General features: G+C 41.5%; 1 protein-coding gene across 1 annotated transcript in view; it reads right to left on the bottom strand.

Annotated features, from left to right (window-relative positions):
* The window catches only part of ELMSAN1 (ELM2 and Myb/SANT domain containing 1), a 127,134-nt gene extending 108,418 nt beyond the window's left edge, over positions 1-18,716 (bottom strand). The window contains exon 1 of the mRNA XM_027844722.1: positions 18,035-18,716. The gene's annotated coding sequence lies outside the window, so the exon portion shown is untranslated. The remainder of the gene's footprint in view (positions 1-18,034) is intronic.
* Between the last annotated feature and the right edge of the window lie 3,172 nt (positions 18,717-21,888).

The raw sequence follows: 21,888 nt of genomic DNA, 5'->3' as shown, positions 1-21,888 counted from the left end.
CAATCAACAAAGACAATCAAACAATTAAGGAGTACATTCTCACATAAACCCTTGTATTTAACAAACTCTATCCAAATGAATCAACAAACAAAAAAATGCATGTTTAGTGTCTTTTTTCAAATATTATCTGAAGTTTCATTCATAACTTTTGCCTTTTTTCTTTTTCCATTTTTAATTTTTTCTTGCATATATAATTTAATCAATGTGTATATAATATAGTTCTGACATTCTCTGATCTTGACTTATATCACTTCTTATAACATTTCTTCTCTCATCTCCATGCCTTTACACAGTCTACCTGCCTTTCCTGGAATGCATTCCATTCCTATCTCCACCTCCACAAATTACCTTGTTATTTATTTTATATATACTTATTTCTAAACATGTGGTTTCTTTCTCCCTACCCTATAGAATGAAGGCTGCTTCTGAGGGAAGAGACTTTCATTTTTTCTTTAAATCCTTTAGCACATAGTAGGTGCTTAATACATGTGTTGATTAATTGATTCACTTTTTACCATTCCTTGAATACATCACATTTTTATTGCAACACAATATTCTATTCCATTACTATAATATATTCAGCCAATCTTTTATCATTGAGGATTAGTTATTTCCATTTTTTTTTGTTATTACAACTAAGGTACTTACGACTTTTTCCTAAGATTGGTCCTTTTTTCCCTTTTTAGGATATTTTTAGAATAAAATCTTAGCAAAGGAATAGCTAGGTAAAAAGGCATGATCAGTTTTGTGATGCTTATTATATATTTCCAGGTCCAAAATGTTTGCACCAATCTGCAATCCCACCAACAATAAACCAGTGTGCCTGTTTCCCTTGAATTTTATAATTTCCTTGCTATTTTTCTGTCATTACAGTGCCAACCTGAAGAAACTGAGGCTCAGAGAGAATAAATGACTAGTTCTTTCTACTCCATTACATTTTCTTGGTTTGTTTCCTAGTACTTAAGGTGCACGTGGGAATGGGCAGTTTAAGACTTAATATCAGGAATACCTCTCCCTTGGGTATACGTGGATTAGAAAGGATCTCATTCTTGACCCAGAGACATTCTGAATATAGAATCACTTTAGACCCAAGTTTATTAATATTCATGTTGTTCATACTTCAAAACATCTGTGAATTCATGGGTATAAGTATACCCTCTACTAAAACATATTATGCCCTTCCATGCCTAAATAGGTGATCGCTTATCTTACAATATCATTATAGTTTGCGCCATATTATAACATTTATACTTCAAACATAGTCCATACACAATTTGTAAAAATATAGATAGAAGGGCCTGAATGAGGCATCAACTACGTATAATAGATTTAAAGAGATAGGGCCTGGGTTTTAGTCCTGGCTTATCCACAGCAGCTAGGTGGTACAGTAGATAGAGCACTGAGCTTGAAATCAGAAAGACTCATCTTCTTGAATTCAAATCCAGCCTCAGAGACTTACTAGCTATATAATCCTGGGCAAGTCATTTAACCCTGTTTGCCTCAGTTCCTCATCCATAAAATGGCTGTAGAAGGAAATGGCAAACCATTCCAGTATCTTTGCCAAGAAAACTCCAAAATGGAGGCAGTTAGTGGCTCAGGCTAGGGCCTGGAATCAGGAAGACCTGAGTTCAAATCCAGCCTCAGACACTTCCTAGCTGTGTGACCCTGCCTGACAAAATGATCCCACTGGATCCACTGGAGAAGGAAATGGCAAACCACTTCAGTATCTTTCCCAAGAAGATCCCAAATGGGGTCACAAAGGGTCAGACACAACTGAACTGACCCGGACAACGAGAAAAATCCATGCACTAGCTATGTGACCCTGGGTAAGTGAAGTTGACTTGTTTACATAGCTTGTACTGCCCATCTCAGAGTTGTGGGAGAGGGGATAGCTGACCACAACATGATTTATCCCACACCTACACACCAGAGATGGTCCTGTCATGGGAACCAGGCACCATGTAGCTAACCTTTAGCCAAAGGTTATAAAGCACCCACCCTGAAGCCTCAAAAGAAGCCTCACTGCAAAAAGAATAAAGATGAGCCAGAAGAGATAAGCACATCTGACAGTAGAAACTCATCTCTGGCTTCCACTGTAACTTAGCGAAGGCATCAAGAAACAGAGACCTACAGCCTACACTGCGGCTAAAGAACAAAGAAGAATGTGATGTGGTTATAGCCAGGACAACTGCATTCTAATTTATCTCTGCTAGTAACCAGCTGTGTGAACCTCAAGCACACCACTTTCTGGGGTCTCAGTATCCCCATCTGTAAACTATATTAGGTTCAATTCGATTCAACAATTTTTAAGTGCCTACTATAGAAAAGGCAGCTAGGTGGTGCAATGGATACTAGCTTAGCTGTGTGACCCTTGGCAAGTCACTTAATCATGTTTGCCTCAGTTTCCTCATCTGTAAAATGAGCCGAAGAAGGAAATGGCAAACCTCTCCAGTATGTCTGCCAAGAAACCCCAAACAGGGTCATGAAGAGTCAGACATGACTCAACAACAACACGTGAAAGGCAAAAGGTATTGTGTCACAGTGGAGAGGAAGCCAATGTTGGAGTACCCTACTCTCCACTCTGACACAGCCTACCTTTTGAGTCTGGCCTTTTTAACATATTTTTTAGGATAAAAATCTGAGCAAAGGATGCCAGCTTTGCGGTCATGGGGTAAGTCACTTAAACTCTTAGTGCCTTACTGACCAGCTACTAAACAGCATCATTGGAAGGAGCTTTTACAACAGGAGTTTCCTACAATAACGGAAGAATATGTCCATGACCACTCCTCCCCCCAAACAGAGAAGGGATGCAAAGATTTTTTAAAAAAAAAGTTGACAGCCTAATGGGGGTTGGACCATATCATCCCTAAGGTTCCTAATAGCTCCTAACATTCAATGATTCAAATAAATTTTGGACTGCATTTTCTTTTTAATTTTAAAATACAGTGAAGAATAAAAGTAATAATCTTCAAAGGGAAAATGCACCCTAGAGATGGCTACCCTTAGTTAACTGAACATTTGACAGTGTAGCTCTCCTACTCAATAAACTCCAGTAGCTCCCTAATCAAACATAAACTCTTCTGTTTAGCCATGAATAGTCTTCATAATCTGGCCCAAAGCTGTGTTTCCTACTTTATTAGTCACTACTCCCTCTCTCAGATTCTATAATCCAGACAAATGGGCCACCTTTTTGTTCCTCACACATGATTCTCCATTTCCCACCTCATAGCCTTTGCAGTGGCCGTCCCCTATACCTGGAATGCCCTCCTTCACCTCCAATTCTCAGAATCCCTCTCTTCCTTCAAGATGCAGATTAAGGGGGGGGGGGGGCAGAGCCAAGATGACGGAGTAAAAGCAGTGACTTGCTTGAGCTCTCCCCCAAACCCTTCCAAATACCTGAAAAAAATGACTCTAAACAAATTCTAAAGCAGCAGAACCCACAAAAAGACAGAGTGAAACAAATTTCCAGTCCAAGTCAGCGTGGATGGTTGATCAGAAAGGTATATCATGCCAGGAGGGGAGAGGAATGCAGTTCGGCATGGGCACACAGGCAAACCAAGCCTAAGTAAAGCTGGAGCAGCCCTCAGAAGACTGAATCATGGGCTGCTGCGGTGGTTTCCAGATCTCTCAACCCACAAATGCCAAAGACAACTAAAAAGGTCAGTGGGAGAAGTCTGTGACTTTGGTGAGAGATAAAAATTTGGTCCCAGCCCCAGTTCCCAAGCAGCCCCAGGGCGGCAGCTGCCTCTGGAGCTTCTGGCCCACAGACTAAGGGGGAATCAGGTGGCTGATCAGAGGGAGATTGCAGGGATCTCTTTGCCAGTGCTGAGGCAGGAATCTCTTGCTTTGCCTGTGCTTGGATCTGGGTCACAGTTCTGGGAGGCAGTCCTGGGGCAAGGAGGAGTGCTGATGTGGTAGAGCTCATAGTGGTGGTGGAGAGGAAAACCTCCTCACAATTCCAAGGCAGAAAAGAGTGCTTATGGTCATTCATAGAGCAGAGCACAGGCCAGGAAAAGAGTAAACACCTCACCCCTTATCATACCACCTTGGAAGAACTGAAAATTTACAGGTCCCTAGAATTATCTCTGAAAACAGCTGCACAAAATCCCCAAAGCTTGGGACAGTACATTCTCCACACTGGAAGCAGACCCCTACCTTAATAAAGAGTTTAAAACTCAAGTAATTGGCTGGTATCAAGAACAAACAAAGGTCCAAAAAAAGTCAGACGATAGAATCTTTCTTTGGTAACAAAGAAGATCAAAACATACAACCAGAAGAAGACAACAAGTCAAAGTTCCTACATCCAAAGCCTCCAAAAAAAATATGAATCAGTTCCAGGCCATGGAAGAGCTCAAAAAGGATTTTGAGAAACAAGTAAAAGAAGTAGAGGAAAAACTATGAAGCGAAATGAGAGTGATGCAAGAAAATAATGAAAAATGAGTCAACAGCTTGCTAAAGGAGACCCAAAAAAATACTGAAGAAAATAATACCTTAAAAAATAGCCTAACCCAAATGGCAAAGGAGGTCCAAAAAGCCAATGAGGAGAAGAATGCCCTAAAAAGCAAAATTGACCAAATGGAAAAGGAAGTCCAAAAGCTTACATGCTCTGTTACTGTGAACTCAGACCACTGAGGGACTATTCATATGCAATTGAATAACATACCTTATTGCAATGTTGGACCATAGATTTAAAGCTGAAAAGGACTTTAGATGCCATCTGGTCCAACCATCTCATTTGATGGATGGGGAAACATGCCCAAAAATGTAAAGTAGTTTTCCCATGATTATACAAGTAGTAAGTGACCAAAGTGGGGTTTGATCCCAGGACCTCTGATTCTAAATCCCCTACTCTTTCCAACACACTGACTCTCTCAGGTATTGTTATATAACTTTCCAGACATGTCTTGTCTTTGCATATAGATCTACAAGTTCCTTTTGGAGAGAAATTATGTCACCACTCTCTGTATCCCTTCAAGCACCCAACACAATGTTACACAAGTACCATGTAGAATATAAGCACCTTTAAAAGCAAATACTGTTACTGGTATTTGTTTTTGGATACCCCACACATAGCCCAGTGTCTGAAACAAAGTAGGCCCTTTTGATTGTTGAGTAAGTGCAAATGGAAAGAACTGCGAAAGAAAAGAATCTGTAACAAAACTGAAGGTTCTGCAAATATAACTACCAAACTTGATTCCAGGAAGAAAGCAAAGGTACCTCCTTCCCTTCTTTGCAGATGTGAAGAGCAATGGATATGAAACATTGTACATACTGTTAGACTCAGTCACCATGTTGGTTGGTTCTGGTAAACTGCTTTCTGAACCACCCTTTTCTTTTTCTTTCCTATTTTTTGTTACAGGGATGCCTGGATAGGCAGAAGAGTTGAGAAGAAGAGATCCAGAAATTAAGATAGTGTATAATCAAAAGAAATGGGGCAGCTAGGTGGTGCAATGGCTACAGCACCAGGCCTAGAGTCTGAAAGACTGATCTTCTGAGTTCAAATCTGGCCTCAGACACTTGCTAGCTGTGTGACCCTGGCCAAGTCACTTAACCCTCTTTGCCTCAGTTTCCTCATCTGTAAAGTGAGCGGGAGAAGCAAATGGCAAACCACTCCAGTATCTCTGCCAAGAAAATCCCAAATGGGGGCACAAAGAGTCAGATATGACTGAACAATAAGAATCAAAAAATACCAATAACATTTTTTAATGTAATTAACTGAATTGAATTCACTGAAGTAACAAATGAGTGAATGAATGCTGGACAAGAACTAAGCTCTTAAGAAAACAATTTTCTAATAACTGGTAGTTGATATATTATTTTGTAATTGTTCACATGTGTTTTTCATGAGTTTTTATCCTGGCTCCCTGATCAGAGAGTAAGAATTTTTAGGCCAGGCCCTCTGTCTTGGGTCTCTTTGGCATGTTGCCCAGTACAGCGCTCTGAAGGTGGTGAACGCTCAATAAATATTGTTAGCTATCTAACACTGGCCAGGAGTCTTGGAAATCAACAACACTAAAGTAATTATAATACAATCAAATGCCAGTGCTTTAACTCTAACAAAGCACAAAACCCATGCTATTGTGGGGAAAAGCTGTAGGGTTTTTAAAAAGAGCAGGTGTGTCCCATTTTATGTTAACCAGATATATAAAAATCAGTATTTACAAAACAGACAGAAATAGTTTTGGATGTCTTATTCTCATTACTTATAATTAAGGCAGCATGAAAGGAAAAATGGCACTTGATTGGGAAATAGTAAGCCTTCAGTGAATTTAAGATGTGCTTTTAGTTACAAAAATTCAGTTTATGCACAACTTTTCAGGAAGAATTCACTGTTAACTCCAGATCTGTTTATGTGTGTACCCAGGAAGAGTTTGCAATCAAAAGAGAATCTAGCTTGCAAGAGGAGGCTGTCATTGACAACACTTGTGCCAGGTGGTGGGCCACTGAATTCCTGGGGGCAAATCTGATGGTAGGGTTTACCTTGGAGAGGATCTTCTCAGATCTGACCTGATGCTTTTTATTTCCAAAGATACAGTAATTATAGAGTGAAATCAGCCTTCTGGCTCAGGCTGGGGAATGGGGGTTGGGAAGAGGAAGGGCAGAAGAATTTGTCTTTTCTTACTATAACCCCCTTTGCCTGACACACGGAATAACTGATATTTTCTGACATTTTCTCCACCATTATCTTCCGACTTTTACTGAGGAGAGGGAGAGAAAAAGCATCTGTATTATAGCCTATCATGTGACAGACAAGGTGCTTTGAGCTTTTTACAAATATCATCTCATGTGACCCTCACAACAAAACTTTGAGGTAGGTGTTGCTATTATTTCCATTTTACAGCTGAGGAACCTGAGGCTGATAGAGGTGATTTGCCAAGGGTCACACTACTCCTACGCGTCTGAGCCTAGAACTGAACTCAGATCTTCCTGACTCGAGGCCCAACACATTACCCTCTCTCTGCACTACCAGCTGCCTCTCTAACAAAGAGCTGTGCTAGATTCTAGGGATGTTAAAAACAAAAACATTTTACCAACATTTTACAAAGCACTAGCCTCCCACTCTCTCATCTGAATCTCACTACAGCCCAGCAAGAGAGGTACTACAAAGGTAGGGTGTCCCAAAAGTTAAAGTCATCTGTAAATTTTATAAGCACGTCATTTATGTTTTAGTCCAAGCTATTAATAAAAGTCCCTTTCCTCATCTATAAAAGGAAGGAGTTAGACTAGATGAGCTCAGAGATTCCTTCTAGGCCTAGTCTTCTATGTTCTGTTCTATAGTCCCCAAAAGATGCAGTTTTAAGCTATGAAAGCTTAATAGTTTATGCCCCCACCTTACAGATGAGGAAACTGATGATCAAAGGGAGATTTTAAAAAATTAAGAAACAAAAAATAAATTAAAAAAAGGAGATTATGGGACTTGGCCCAGGCTAAATAGCTACTAAATATCCTATGGGAATTCAAACCTAGGTAAAACAGATGCCAGCTTTAGCATCCTATTTGTTATGCCAAGCTGACTCTCAAAAGAAAGCAAAAAGGTCCCTCTCCTTGAAGGGGTTTATAGTTTAATCGAGGAGAGAGAAGATACACTAACAAATGGTTGCCTAAGACAATATATGATAAATACCACTTGAGAAATAAGTGACAACTGAGGCAGCTAGGTGGCACTGTGGATAGAGCACCGGCCCTGGAGTCAGGAGGACCTGAGTTCAAATCCAGCCTCAGACACATAACACTTACTAGCTGTGTGACCCTGGGCAAGTCATTTAACCCTATTGCCTAGCCCCCCCCCCAAAAAAATTTGACAATAAATGATCTGGGTTCTAGTTCTAACTCTAGCCAAGATTAAGTCACAATTCCTCTGAACCTCAGTTTCTTCACCTGTCAGATGGGTATACGAATACTTGTGGTACCTACCACATAAGGTTGTAGGGTTCAAATGAGAGAAATTCTGGTTCAGTATTACATAACTGCAGAGTTGCAGGGGAGCTTAGCAGCCACCTAGACTAGCCTATGCCCATTACAACACACTGGACCATCTTTTCTTGAAGACTTCCAATGAGAGGGAAATCTTTACCTCTGGGAGAGCCCATTCTACAATTCTCCATTTGGACAGCTCTTATTGTTAAGAAATGCCTTCCGGTACTAGCTGTGTGACCCTGGGCAAGTCACTCAACCCCAATTGCCTATTAAAAAAAGAAAAAAATAAATGTTTTCCTGAGAGCAAGCCTAAATATGCATCTTTGCAACTTCTACCCATCATTCTTGGTTCTGCCCTCTGGGACCAAACCAAACCAATCCAATCCCTTCTTCACATGACAGCCTTTCAAATACTTGAACATAGGGGCAGCTAGGTAGCATGGTAGATAGAGCACCAGCCCTGGAGTCAGGAGGATCTGAGTTCAAATGTGACCTCAAACACTTACTAGCTGTGTGACCCTGGGCAAGTTACTTAACCCTGACTATCCCCACTAAATACTTGAACATAGCTATAATATTCTCCCCGAGTCTTCTCTTCTCATTTCTTGTACCTTGAATGTACCTTAACATAACATGGAGGCCCTTCATCATCCCAATTACCCTCTTTTACACACCTACACACTCTCTAGGACACTCCTTCCTAAACTACTGTGCCCAGAATACAATACTCTAAATGTCATATAATGAGATACTTTATTTCTGGAAGCAATGCCTTTCAATGTAACCCAAGATCATATTAACTTTTTTTTGGTTTGTTTTTAAAGTCTACATTTTCATTCATATTGAGTTTGCAATCCACCCAAAGACCCAGATCTTTTTCAGACAAAATGTTATCCAACCACGATTCTCTTATCTTATGAAGCTGATTTTTTTACCCAAGTACAGTTGGGTTCCACATCTTGACTTTCTTCATTGCGTATTCAATATATCTCGAGTCAGCATAAGAAATTAAATGGGAATTTTGGGGGAGTTTTGCAGAAGCCACATACAACACTCGAAGAACAGCATTTAATATATACCCTATGACCAAATACTTAACCCAAATTTTACAATACGGTACTGTAAACACCCCATAAAAGAAAAAGAAAAAATTCAGCCTTCTCTGGTATGAAAGGAGGGCCAAAATAATTTTATGCGGATTTTCCAGATCTTGGGAGTGCCCTGCCCCTAACCTAACCCCCCTCCTCCCAATGTGGAAGGGATAACTGTCTAAGACTTTACATTTATCCCTACTGAAATGAACCTTATTTAATTCAGATCAGTGCTCTTTCTCATCACGATCTTTTTGGATCCTGACTCTGTCATCCAGTATATTAGCTATTTCTCCCAGTTTATAGTCATCTGTAAATTTTATAAGCATGTCATGTATGTTTTTGTCCAAGCTATTAATAAAATTCTCTTTCCTCATTTGTAAAAAGCAGAAACTGGACTAGATGAGCTCAAAGATTCCTTCTAGGCCTAGTATTCTGTTCTGTACTATAGGCAGGGGCATGCTGGAGTCAGCTCTCATGGCTCCTAATACCCATTTGTTATACTTTCAATGCTGAGCATTTACATTTCAGAAATCTGCAAATGCTACGGAAACAAGTCTTGATTTATTGTTTTGCTGCTTGTCTAGACTTAAGAAAATGATGGAGAAAATTTTTTAAATGCAGATTAAACTTAAAAGTGTATTGTGTGCACATTTTTCCCCCTGAGACCTGGTTGTTAAAACTTTTACCAGCACACCCCTGGCTACTGGAGTTCAGAGGAGTGGGCTCGATGGCCTAGCATAACTCTTCATGGAAGAGATTCGAGCTAGAGCTTGAAGGACTAGTAAACAAGTCCTGGAAGAAATCCAGGCAAGGGGAAGCCTGTAAGCATAGAGCACTGAGGTGGACAGGAAGAATGTGCATGACCTTTCAGCAGAACAATGAGGAAAATATTTTGACTGTAACACGAAGTCCCATCCAATGGCAGGGGAGTAGTGGGAGACACAGATGGAAAGGTAAGTAGGGGTCACTCTGTGGAAAGCCTTAGATTCAATTTCTCAAACATCTTAATAGCCTGCAGGGTGTTTTAAAGAGAGAGACGATACATAAAAAGGTAACAGTTGCCTGAGGCAGTGCCACCTGAGAAATATGACAATAAATTACCTAGGGCCAAGGCATTGGCCTCATTGCAGAGCAGTAAAGACAATGGACGCACTTTGGATTATGATGGTTTCAGCAATGTGTAGCCACTGAAAGTTTTTTAAAACTGGGAAACTGCCTGTTAAATATAGTACATAGTATAGTATTATAGTACAGTATATATTATAGCATAGTATAGTACATGGTATTTGATATATAGTATAGTAATGTAGTATATAGTATATAGAATTTGAAGACTACCTAGTATTCTTCCAATCAAATCACTCCTATCTGATCAGATCAATCATATAGCCCCATATCCTTAAATTGCCGTGCAATTAAAAGGTCACCACAAATTTCCAGAATCACTTCAGGAAAATAGGAAGTTGAAGAGTATTTTCATTGTATTCCTTTGGCCATAAAGGCAAGGCTCACCGATTCTGCCTCCGTAACGTTTCTTGGAATTACCCCCTTCCCTCCTTTCTCATGGCCATCAGCCTAGCTGAAAGTCCCTCATCTCCTTTCACCTCCTAGACTCAAGACTACGGCAACAACAGAACAATTGATCTTTTCCCTCTCCAATTCACCCTCAACACAGATGCCAAAGGGATATTCCTAAAGTACAGGTCAAACCAATGCAAAATAAAATCAAGTTCCTCCCTACTGCCTTGAGGATCAAATACAGACTCAACCTTCCTTTCCAAGTTTGCTATACACTGCTGTCCTCAAACTCTATGCTCTATCAAACCGGCTTTGTTGCTATTCCTCCCACATGACAGGCAGCTAAGTGATCCAATGGATAGAGGGCTGGATCTGAAGTCAGGTTCAAATCACTAACTCTGGGTAAGTCACTTAATGCCTCAGTTTCTTCATCAGCATAATGGGAATAATAACACCTATCTCTCAAGGTTCTTGTGAGAATTAAAATGAGATAATATTTGTAAAGTGCTTTGCAAGCATTAAAGAGCTACATATTAGTTCTAATTGTTCTTTATATCATGACTAATGGGAAAACATGCTTAATATAAATGTGTAAGTACAGCATATATCAGATTCCATGCCGCCATCTTGGGGAGAAAATTTAAAACTCAAAATCTTATGGAAGCTAATGTTGAAAACTAAAAATAAACAAATAAATAATCCAACTAAATAAATAAATTCTAGTTATTATTATTCCATCTTTGATTTCCATATCTTTGCATAGGCCAACCTCTGAGGCTGGAATTCACTCCCTAGCTTCCTTTAAAGTTTGAAGACTACTTCCCACATGAGGTCTTTCCTATTTCTCCCAAGTGACTAGTGCCTTCCAGCCCCACAAAAGTTGCCTTATATTTATTTTGCATATACAGTTACCCCTTCCACATCATGATTTCCCCCATCACAGTTTTAATATAATATGGGTCAGCATAAGAAATTAAATGAGAATTTTTGGGAAGTTCTAAGGAAGCCACAGACCATACTCAAAGGCAACACAGTAAAAGTCTAGAAACTCAGATATGCATAAAATATATGTATACTATTGTATAATGTCAACATATTTTATCTGTTAATACAATAATAATTCAGACTTCTTCTCTGGTATGAAGGGAGGGCCAAAAAACTTTACAAGGATTTCCCAGATCTAGGGAGTGCCCTAGACCCTGAGTAACCCCTGAGATGTGGAAGGAATAACTGTAGTTTGTGTATAGTTAGATGCATATGCAAAACCTCCCTGATACAAAGTAAGCTTCAAGAGGCCAGGTACTGTTTAAATTTTGTCTTTGTATTTTCATCACCTAGCATACTGCCTGGCATAGAGATGCTGAATAAATGCTTATTGTTAGATTTGCACATAACTACTGACCATGCCAATCATCATGCCCCTGTCCTGATCAAAAGCTTTCTATGGATCCCTATTGTCTCCAGGATAAAATATATGCTCCTTAGCCTGTCACTGGAATACTTTCCACAATCTGGTTCTACCGTAACCTTCCTAGCTTTATTTCGAATTGTTGTTGTTCAGTCACGGCCACCTCTTCATGACCTCTGCAGACCATAGCACGCCAATACTGTCCATGGGGTTTTCTTAGCAAATGATACTGGAATGGTTTGCTATTTTCTTCTCCAGTCGATTAAGGCAAATAGACGTTAAGTGACTTGCCCAGGGTCACACAGCTAGCAAGTGTTTGAGGCCACATTTGAACTCAGACCTTCATGAATCCAGTCTCAGGGTTCTCTATCCACTGCGCCACCCAGCTGCTTCCAAGGCAAACATTAGTTGAGCGACTTGCCCAGGGGTCACACAGGTTTCAAGTGTCTGTCGCCTGATCTGAACTCAGATCTTCTTGACTGCAGACCCATGGCTCTCTCAATTGAGCCATCCAACATTAACACTCTCAGCCAAATTGGGCTAAAAGCTATTCCACATGTTTTTCTGCCTCCATTCATTCCTGTAGATCATCTTCCATTCCTGAAATATATCACCTCCTCATGTCTACTTGTTGAACTCTTTCTAATGGTATTATGGTGCAGCAGAAAGAATATCAGATATAGAGTCAGAGAACTTGGATTCGAATCCTGATGCCGTCACCCATTAACAAATGGGACCTTGGGCAAACCAATTAAGCTCTTTGGCCTCAAAATTCTTATCTATGAAAGAAGGGAGTTGAATTAGATGGCCCCGCAGGGTACCCCTAACACTCTAAATTGTGAGCCTACATTTTCTCTCAAGACCCAGCTAAGCCACTACCTCTGCCGCAGTAGTGTGCCCCAATCCCCACCTCATCCACAGCTGAAGGTGATCCTGGAATACATAGTCTGGACCTCTCCTTTGCCCTCGTATCAGTATCACATTCTACCTTGTATGATTCTTGTGTCACTGTGATAACTTCCTTAGGAGACTGTGATTTTCTTGAGAGTAGGAACTGTATTTATCATTTCTTATTTGTACACTCCCAGTGCATTGCCTTCTGCATCTGTTAGGTTTTTTTGTCTTGATCTGTAATTTCAATGGAGTAGGAAGCCCTAGTAAAGTAACCCCTCCCACCCCGTGCTGATAGGGAACTAGTGTTATAAATTATAGTCAGAGAGATGCCTACAGGCTTTGAAAAGTTAAGTGACTTGCCCAGGGTCACATGGCCAGTCCGTATCAGGCAAAATTTGAACCCAGGTTTTTCTAACTCCAAGACTTCCTCTATACTTCCTCTCAAGCCTTATACATACTAGGCATTTTATTTATTTATCTATTAATTAATTTATTTGCTATTCTTGTTAATTGTCTTCACTAAAGCCTTTTTCAGTGAGAAAGAGAAATAAAATAGGGGAAGGGTTCTTTTCAAGAAGGAAGTGAGGTTGACAGACCAAGCATCAATATACACAGTATCAGGAAATTTGCAAAGGTTTGTTATATGGAGGAATTCAGGATCAATGGGGGGTGTTTCTGCCTCTCTTTCAGGATGCAAACAGTGATGTCAAAACAGAGGATTACGGTTTCAGGAGTGAGTTTGTCAGAAGGCCACCAGATGAATGGAAATGCAGATGTGGGGCCGAGAGAGCATAAAGGAGCTTCCTCATTACACCCGGGGGGGGGGGGGGGGGGGGCTCCAGCTGGCTCAGAGGGCAGCATTTTAGAGCAATCTCTAAGCATTATTAAGCTCCATAATCAACCTCCCATAGGAACCCCTATGTGTGGCATGTTCCCACATCCCACAGTACAGGTAAGTGGGTTTTTAAAAAAAATCTATATTCAATTTTTATTCACAGCTTTTACAGACTCCCAATAGGCAAATGCTATAAAGTAGTTTTAAGTCCCACGAACTCAGCAGCAAGCCTGGCTAATAAATCAGCGTTTTATGTAAGGTGGGAGAGGAAGTAAGGATTAAGTTTCCGGTTTTAGGGAACTACTGTGCAAATTCTAGTATAATGGAGAAGCAGAACGGGGGGTGGGGGGTGGGGGGTGGGATGCAAAGTGGAGGGCATGAATTATGAAGAACTACCAACCAGAGTTAGGCTCTCACTCCTGCAACCATTCAAATTTGCTCACCAGCTGGTGGGTGGCTCCCAATTAGACCTACCAATTGCTCCTGTTCTCTCCCTCTAGCCTTTAGCAATCAGCACCTCCCCTTCCCTGCCATTCCTGGCCCCAAACTCCAGGATGACTATTTGGGCATTTATCTTCTCTTGCAAACTCCCCTAAAATGCAAACACACGCTTCTTCTAACCATTTCCAGAAAAGGCAATAATAGCCTAGGCCAGTGGCATGCTGGTAAATCTTTACAACCAGCTCTATGAGGGAAAAAATTGTGTTCATGGATCCCACAGGTGATAAGCATCAGAGGCAGGTGATGTAGCCAGGTCCTCTGCCTCTACTTTCCACTGTACCAGGAGTTTGCCACACTTAAACAAATCCCAGTTAGAGGCCAAAAGAAAAAAAATCTGGTCCATTTAGGTAATACCCTTAAAATGTATAAAACATGACCTTTGGGGTCAGCATGGTATTTCACACCCACTATTAAGCACAATGCCCAGGAATGGTAAATAGAGTGCTTGTCTACTGAACCAAATACCTTGAAACTTAGGCAAGATATAAAAGAGTGGGTCGATTTTAGAAAGGGAAGAACATTGCAGAAAAGGCCATCCTGTTGGCAAAGGCAAGAATTATCATCTAGGTTGTTCCTAATAATAAAAATAACAACTGTCATTTACACGAGACTTTAAGATATTCGACTCTCAACAATTTTGGAAGATGAGTGCCAAGGGTATTACTATTTCCATTTTAGAAATGAAGACAGGCTGAGAGGTTAAGTCATTTATCCATGGTCACACAACTAGTAAAGATCAAAGATTTTGAACCCATCTTCCTAATTCCAGATCCAGTCCCCTCTTTCCACTAAAAATGGCTTCTGATATTTTACACTAAGTACAGATTTTTCTTGCAATTACTGGAGATGAGAGTGTTCGTGGTCAAAGAAGGGTTTTTCTCTGTCCAAAGCTATCTGCAACTTACATGGAAATGCAGCCTGGTTTTCCAGGACTTCCCAGATGTGACCAAAAGCATGCCCAGCATGATCACAACCGAGGAAGCTCATTCTAGTTAGTTAACAGCTGTTACTCACCTCCAGAAGCCTGAACTGGTTGCCAGAGGTGGATGGGGAGGATTCCAAAGAGACAAAAGCCACAGTCCTCACAACTGAGGGATGCAGGCTTAAGAACACTTGTAAAGCAACGTGCAAAGGCGTGTCAATTAATATACACCCCCCAGTAACCAGAGCTTGAGCTTCACAATGACACACGGATGACATCCCTGCCTTTCATGTCTGTCCTTCACCCCACTTGTTTGTTTGCTTTAAAATACTTGACCAGAGTTACACTGTTTATGTGTAATATGCATTATATATAGAAATACATGTGTACACACACACACTGCTTGTCCTATGGTATAAGATTTAATTGAGGAAAACGTCCAGCTATGGATCTCTCACTTCCTATGTGATGGGATTCTCAAGTTTATAAAAGAAATGAGCCAGGCCAAGGTCCAAGTCCTTTCCTGGCACAGGAGTAATTACTTATGAAGCTGGAAAGAGCCTCTGGGTAAAAGGTGCTACATTCATGACACATCCCTTCTACTCCTCCTCCTCCTTCTATACATATTCAGTGTCTTGGGTTTGTTTTTTTTTCCTCTTTTGCTCAGAACACAATAAAGAAATCAGGCCCCAACAACAGTTTTTGTAGCTGGCCACGAAGGCCAGAGCTCAAAGTCTAACAGGCAGTCATTGATTTCTAACGCTGCTCTCAGAAACACAGTCACACCCAGTGTGTCCTCAGTCGGGCAACGTGCAGCCAGCCAGTCAACAAGCAATTATTAAGTACTTAATACATGCGTCAAGCACTGTGCTAAAATGCTAGGGATAAAAATAAAGACTAAAAACAAAAACAGTGCTTGCCCTCAAGAAACCTATATTCTAACAGGGGAAACAATATCGAAATAACTATATATAAATAAGATAAGAAATAAGAAATAACTAGATACATATATGCATGCAAAACAATCTAAATGAGGAGGCACTAGCTTTTGGAGGTGGGGGGAGACAGAGAAAGGCGTCCCGCAGAAAGCGGACCTGGCCTGAGCTACGGAATCCCTTTTGGACCTTCCCTCTTCATGAGTTTTTCCAAAGGGAACTTGATAGATGGAATTTCCCTGAACTTTGGTTTTGTTTTGTTTTTGTTTTGTTACTAGAAGTCCCAGTACCAAGTAGGTGGGCAAGGCAGAAGACTGCTTCAGTCTCTCCTCCTGCCTTCCTTTCTTAGGCATTTGGCACATGGTCTAGCAAGAGGAAAATTGGGGCCCAGAGAGACGAGTAAATAAATCACCTGCTGGAAGTTAAGGGGCAAACCGGAACTTGGCAACACAATTGAGGCTGAATTCTTTCTTCAATTTGCAATGCAAATCTGCGTTTTGTCTTCCGCGCCCCCCCCCCCCCAGCCAAAGCCTCGCTTCTGTGTATCAACATCCATTCCAACAAAGCCAGAGTCTGAGATCCCACAGTAATTACACGCCGCCATCATGAAACTGCTGCAACATTTCGCCCTTGAGACAACTGATCCCCACATCTCTGCATTTAGTGACCTCCCTTCTAGAAGGGACGCATTCGTGCACGCCCCCAATCTCCCAGTCCCCAGCAGACTCTACGTGCAAGAAAACCTCTGCACCGCCGGGCAGAGTTGGACTCCACTCAGGTTGCTTTGCTGGGGTCAGACATCTCTCAGCTATTATTTTTAAAAGGATACTTTACAAGAATACCCCCACCCCCAAAAAAATTCCCCAGCGCACTTCTACAACCCCAAGAGCTTCATAAAAACGATGTTATGCCAGAATCCATCAGAAGGCAGAAATTGTGAGTTTTATATATAAAACACTCACATATGCATGTGGGCGTGCTGGCAGTTTTATGGATAAACTGCAAAAGCAATAGTCCTTAGCAATTAGTCTGCTAAAGAACTGAACGAACGGGGCGGCGGGGGAGTAGGTGGTGGGGGTGGGGTGGGAGTCCTGGAGACAGGATAATGAATTTATTCAAACATTTTCAGGTTTTGCTGCGAAGGGAGTTTTTTTAGAAGGCCAGATTGTGTGTGTTTATTGAAACTGAAAAGTTTGATTGATCTTAGTCATTTAAGAGCCAAGTAAATTAAAGGGGGTGGGGGATGAAAAGGAGTTCCTTGTAACTTTCTTCCTAAAACTACAGAAGAAGTGAAGAAGAGGAAGATGTCCTAAGCAAGAAACACAGGGGAGTGGGGGTGGGGAGAGTACTAGGAGTTAAGGGGTAAACAAAACAGTCTAGTTCTCTGGAAAACACCGAACTTTTCTTTCTCTGTCTCTCCAGTGAAACTAGGGAAAATGAAGTGCGGAACTCCGTGCAGGCTGTTCCCCCATCTGATCACCCAGAGGCAGACACTTTGCCGAGTGGCTGCTTCTGGACGACTCCCGAGCGTAGCGGGTGGAGGAAGAGCGCGAGCCGGAGCCGGGAGGACGGCGGGCAAGCTAGTCTCTTCCAAGGCTGGGGCCGCAGCCCGCCGGGCCCGGCGCCCTGGGCCAAGGCAGTCAGCTGTGCCTGTCACTTGGTGCGCTGTGGGTGCAGGCAGAAGCAGCAGACGATGGGGGAAGGGGAGCCCGGCCCAACGAGCTCTCCGAGCTGCAGCGAGCACCCCGCAAAAGTGCAGCCGCCGATTGTCTTCCTTCGCCTACCCCAACACCCAGCCCTAACAACTCGAGTCCGGCCAGGCAAACGCAACAAACCACCCTAAAACGCAGACCCCTCCCGTGCTCAGCCGGGAAACCGAATGCATAAATCCATTCAAAAAGAAGCGAACAAACCCCTTCCATGGGAGGGGGTGAGGTGGGGGGGTAAGAGAAGGACGCCTGAAGGGGCTCGAGTGGGTGGGGGGGGCCCTTTCCCTTCTGGGCTACTCACCTTGGTGGGTGAAAATCTCCGTCTGGGCCACTCCAAAGGGTGTGAAGGAGTGGAGGGAAGGGAAACAATTCACAAACACAAACTTTGTTTCTTTTCTCCGGGACTTGGGCGAAGTCGTCACTTCCTAGTGGTACAAGGGGAGACTCTCAGTCTGTATCCCTTTAACCCAACAACTCCTGCTGCTTCTCGTCCTGCCGTCGCCCCCTGCAGCTGCTGCTGCTGCTGCTGCTTCTGCTCCTGTTCCGGGCGAAACTGCAGATGTGATTGAGCAGCTCGTCTCCCTCGCTCGAGCCCCTCGAGCTTCAGGATCAGGGACACCCAGACAGCTGCAGATTTATGTTTTCTCTCCACAGCCTTACGGTTGGCCCTTTGTCCCAAATAGCATCTCTCTGGACCTTACGTGCTCAGTGCAGTTCTGCGGGTAGAAGGAGGAAGTGAAAGCCGCCTTGGTACAGCTTTGCAACGACACGGCCTCCCTGGGAAAGGCTTGCTCTGGCGATATTTTCGTGCTTTTTAAGTGTTGCTACAGCTTCCATACCGGTGCAGCTCCATTCTCAGTTGCTTTGCAGTTTGCAGCTGGCTTCTTAGTTTGGGGAGGTGCTTCTCGGGGTTTCTGGAACTATGGATTTATTCTGGAGCTCGAAGTGACCTAGAAGAAATGAAGTCCCTGGAAACACTGAAACGTCACACACATGCACACAGCACAAGTGATAAAGGAATGGTGGAGGAAGAAGAGACATTAAAAAAAAAAAAAACAACTTTAGGTCTTAGCCAAATCCTTAAGCCGGGTCAGTCAGGTCAGTCAGTGGTGTACTGGGTGTTTCACTAAATATACCTAGCTTCAGTTGTGTTAAAATAACTTTCTTTTCGCTTCTCAGAGTCCTCTCGCCTATCCTCAAATCCCCTCAAATAGGCTTGTAAACTACGACTTTGTACCAAACTCTTTCACTGGGTTATTTTTGTATTCTAGTACAAACGTTAAGGCTGCAAAAATTATTTCTGTTGCAAAATTCCTTCCATCTCTGTCTTTCCATAAAGCCTGGAATTTACAGAAAAATCCTTCATTGGGCCTGAAACTTTCCATATTCGGAGGATCATAGTTAACTGGATGGTGAGAGGAGTAGGGAAGGGGGACAGGGTCTTTGAGAGGACTTTTGCTTCTTTCATAATTCTGAAATTGGACAAGTGAAGCCAGATAACTTTTCTTACTGTGCAAACTACCCTCCCGAACATTTTGGCTTCATAAATAACTACAAAGTGGTGAAATTGCAATCCTTTGTGAGGAAGGAGTTCCTTACTTGATTAGGGGGAGAGAAATTTACTTTGACTTTAGTGAGAAAGTTGCATACGTTTGAAAATCCTGGAAGGAGAGGAACACTGGCTTCGTTGTACATTGCTCTGGAAAGAAGAGGCAGTTTTAAAAAGGTGGTTCTCCTATATCAGATTTTTCTTTGCAATATTTTTTTTTTTTACAATACTATGTCGAAATAGTCCCAGTCACAAAATCCCCTATTCCTGAGCTAAAATCTCTTAATTAAGCTTAATTACCATGCAAGGCTACGGCCATTCCCTTTCCATATGAAAACAAATGTATAATTGACATAATAATAACATTTAAATAGTGGTTTGAGAAGCAGTTTACAAATATTTCATTTTATCCTCACAACAACCCTGGGTGGTAGATGTCCCATTTTATGGCTAAGGAAACTGACACTAAAGTTAAGTGACTTGGCTCAGGGTCACAGAGCTAGTTAAACGTCTGAGGCAAGACTATTTGAACTCAGGTCTTCCTGACCCCAGGCCCATCTATCCACTGTGATACCTAGTTGACTCTAAAATTGGCTGATAAAATATTATTTCATAGTTCTATATTCCAAAGGATTCGTGAGAAGTAGTTGGGGGGAAGGAACAAGTATTTATTAAATACCTGTTTTATGCTAGGCACTGTACTTACAGCTTTTACAAATATTGTCTTATCCTCACACCAACTCTGGAAGATGGGTGATATTATTACCTCCATTTTTCAGTTGAGGAAACCGAGGCAGTGATTTGCCCGGTGACACATAATTAGTGTGTGTCTGGGATTGGTCTTCCTGACTCCAGGCCAACGGCTCTCCATTTCTTTCTTACCATAAATGCTGGAGTCAGGAAAAACTGAGTTTGAATCTTGTCTTTCCACACTCACTTCCACGAACAAGTCACTTCACCTTTCTAAGCTTAGTTCTATCATCTGTAAAATGAGGATTGAAATACAGACCTCATGATTGTGGGGATTCAATGAGATTGTGTTTATGTGTTCTTTGTAAGGTATCACATACTTTTAGGTTATTTTTAAATTATCGTTTTGGCAAGAATTTATTTATTACAAGGCGACATTCTAGGTCCTGAGGATACAATGGCAAAAAAAGAGAGAGAGAGAAAGAAAGAAAGAAAAAAGAAAAGAATAAACATCCCTCAGGGATTTGCTATGTAGTGGGTAACCCCTTCACCAATGCAGATCACCACTCTTCCTTATCTCATTCTATTCAGTTCTTTTCCCTGTCCTTCCTTTCATCTTACTACACTGGAGACCATTCTCTGGTTCTTTTAATTAAGTGTGTCCCAAAAATCTTAGTGCAAGTTTCCAGCTAGTAAAGTTTAATCACTTAAAACTGTACTAAGACTTTAGTGATACCCTGTGTTTTGTGGCTGCTGATGCAATACTCTGCCATTCCCTCAGTCTCATTACTGGCCCACCTCCTTTTCCATTCATAGGTGACCTTGATGTATGACTTTCACATAACTTTTCATATTCACATCATCATTGGCAATAAATACACAGCCATCTATTAGTCACCCACCATATGTCTTTTCACTGCTTGGGTCACCTGCAATTTTTATTCTTCTGAGGTATTCCATGATTCGGAAATGTGGCATCCCCAGAAAAATATTGGCATTAAAAATATTGATTTTCTGATATAATATGGAGTAAAGCAGAAGCAGATGAAAAAGATACACTATGACTACAACAATGAAAATGAAAGAATACTAAAAGGAGGACAAACTCAGAGCAACTAGGATGACCAGCTTTGGTTCTGGAGGATAAAGAAGTATACATCCTTCCTCCTGGAAGAGAGGGAGGGGACTATGGGTGCAGACTGCACTTTGCATTTGTCATTGCCATGACTATATTGGTGTAGGGAATTCCCACTGAGAAAACTCCTTCTACCAATGCAAATTCTGCAGTGTTTCTACAATTTCATAGTCTTAGGAAGTTATCTGAGAGCCCTAAGGATCAAACATCCAGACAGAGCTGTCAGAGGCAAAGCTTAATTAAACCCGCCTTTCTGACTTCAAGGCTGCCTGTTTACTCTAAATTCAGTGTATGTACTGTATTGGTTATTTGTTGTTTGTTTTTCTTTGAAGGGAGGTTTCAGCAATGAAGAAGGAAATAGGGGGAGAGAAGTATATCCAGAAATAACCCTGATGTAAAAAGAAGACATCAGTAACAACTTTTAAAATACAAACGTACATACATATGTGTGTATACATATAGTGAGGGAACAGGTTGTATTCATTCAAAGCATTGCTCAATTTCCAATGTGTAACCCAGCCCACCCCTTCCTTCTATTCAACTGTGTCCCCAAATTATTGTCCATCCAAAGTGCCTGTCTAAAATATATGTTGTGAAAAAAAATACTCAAAATAAAATATGTGTTCTAATGGACTCAAGAGTGCCCATCTAACTGCTTCCCATAGTCTAGACTAGCAGAGTCCAAAAATGGAACTTAACCCCAAGAGATATTTGATCAACCAATCAGAGATTGGGAAGATAGGTTGACTCCCACCCTCTCTGTCATAACCAATCGTGAGAC

Source organism: Vombatus ursinus, unplaced genomic scaffold, assembly GCF_900497805.2.
Source record: "Vombatus ursinus unplaced genomic scaffold, bare-nosed wombat genome assembly UNPS02014945.1, whole genome shotgun sequence".
In the NCBI taxonomy this organism is placed as follows: Eukaryota; Metazoa; Chordata; class Mammalia; order Diprotodontia; family Vombatidae; genus Vombatus; species Vombatus ursinus.
This window is presented reverse-complemented; position numbering and strand designations above follow the sequence as displayed.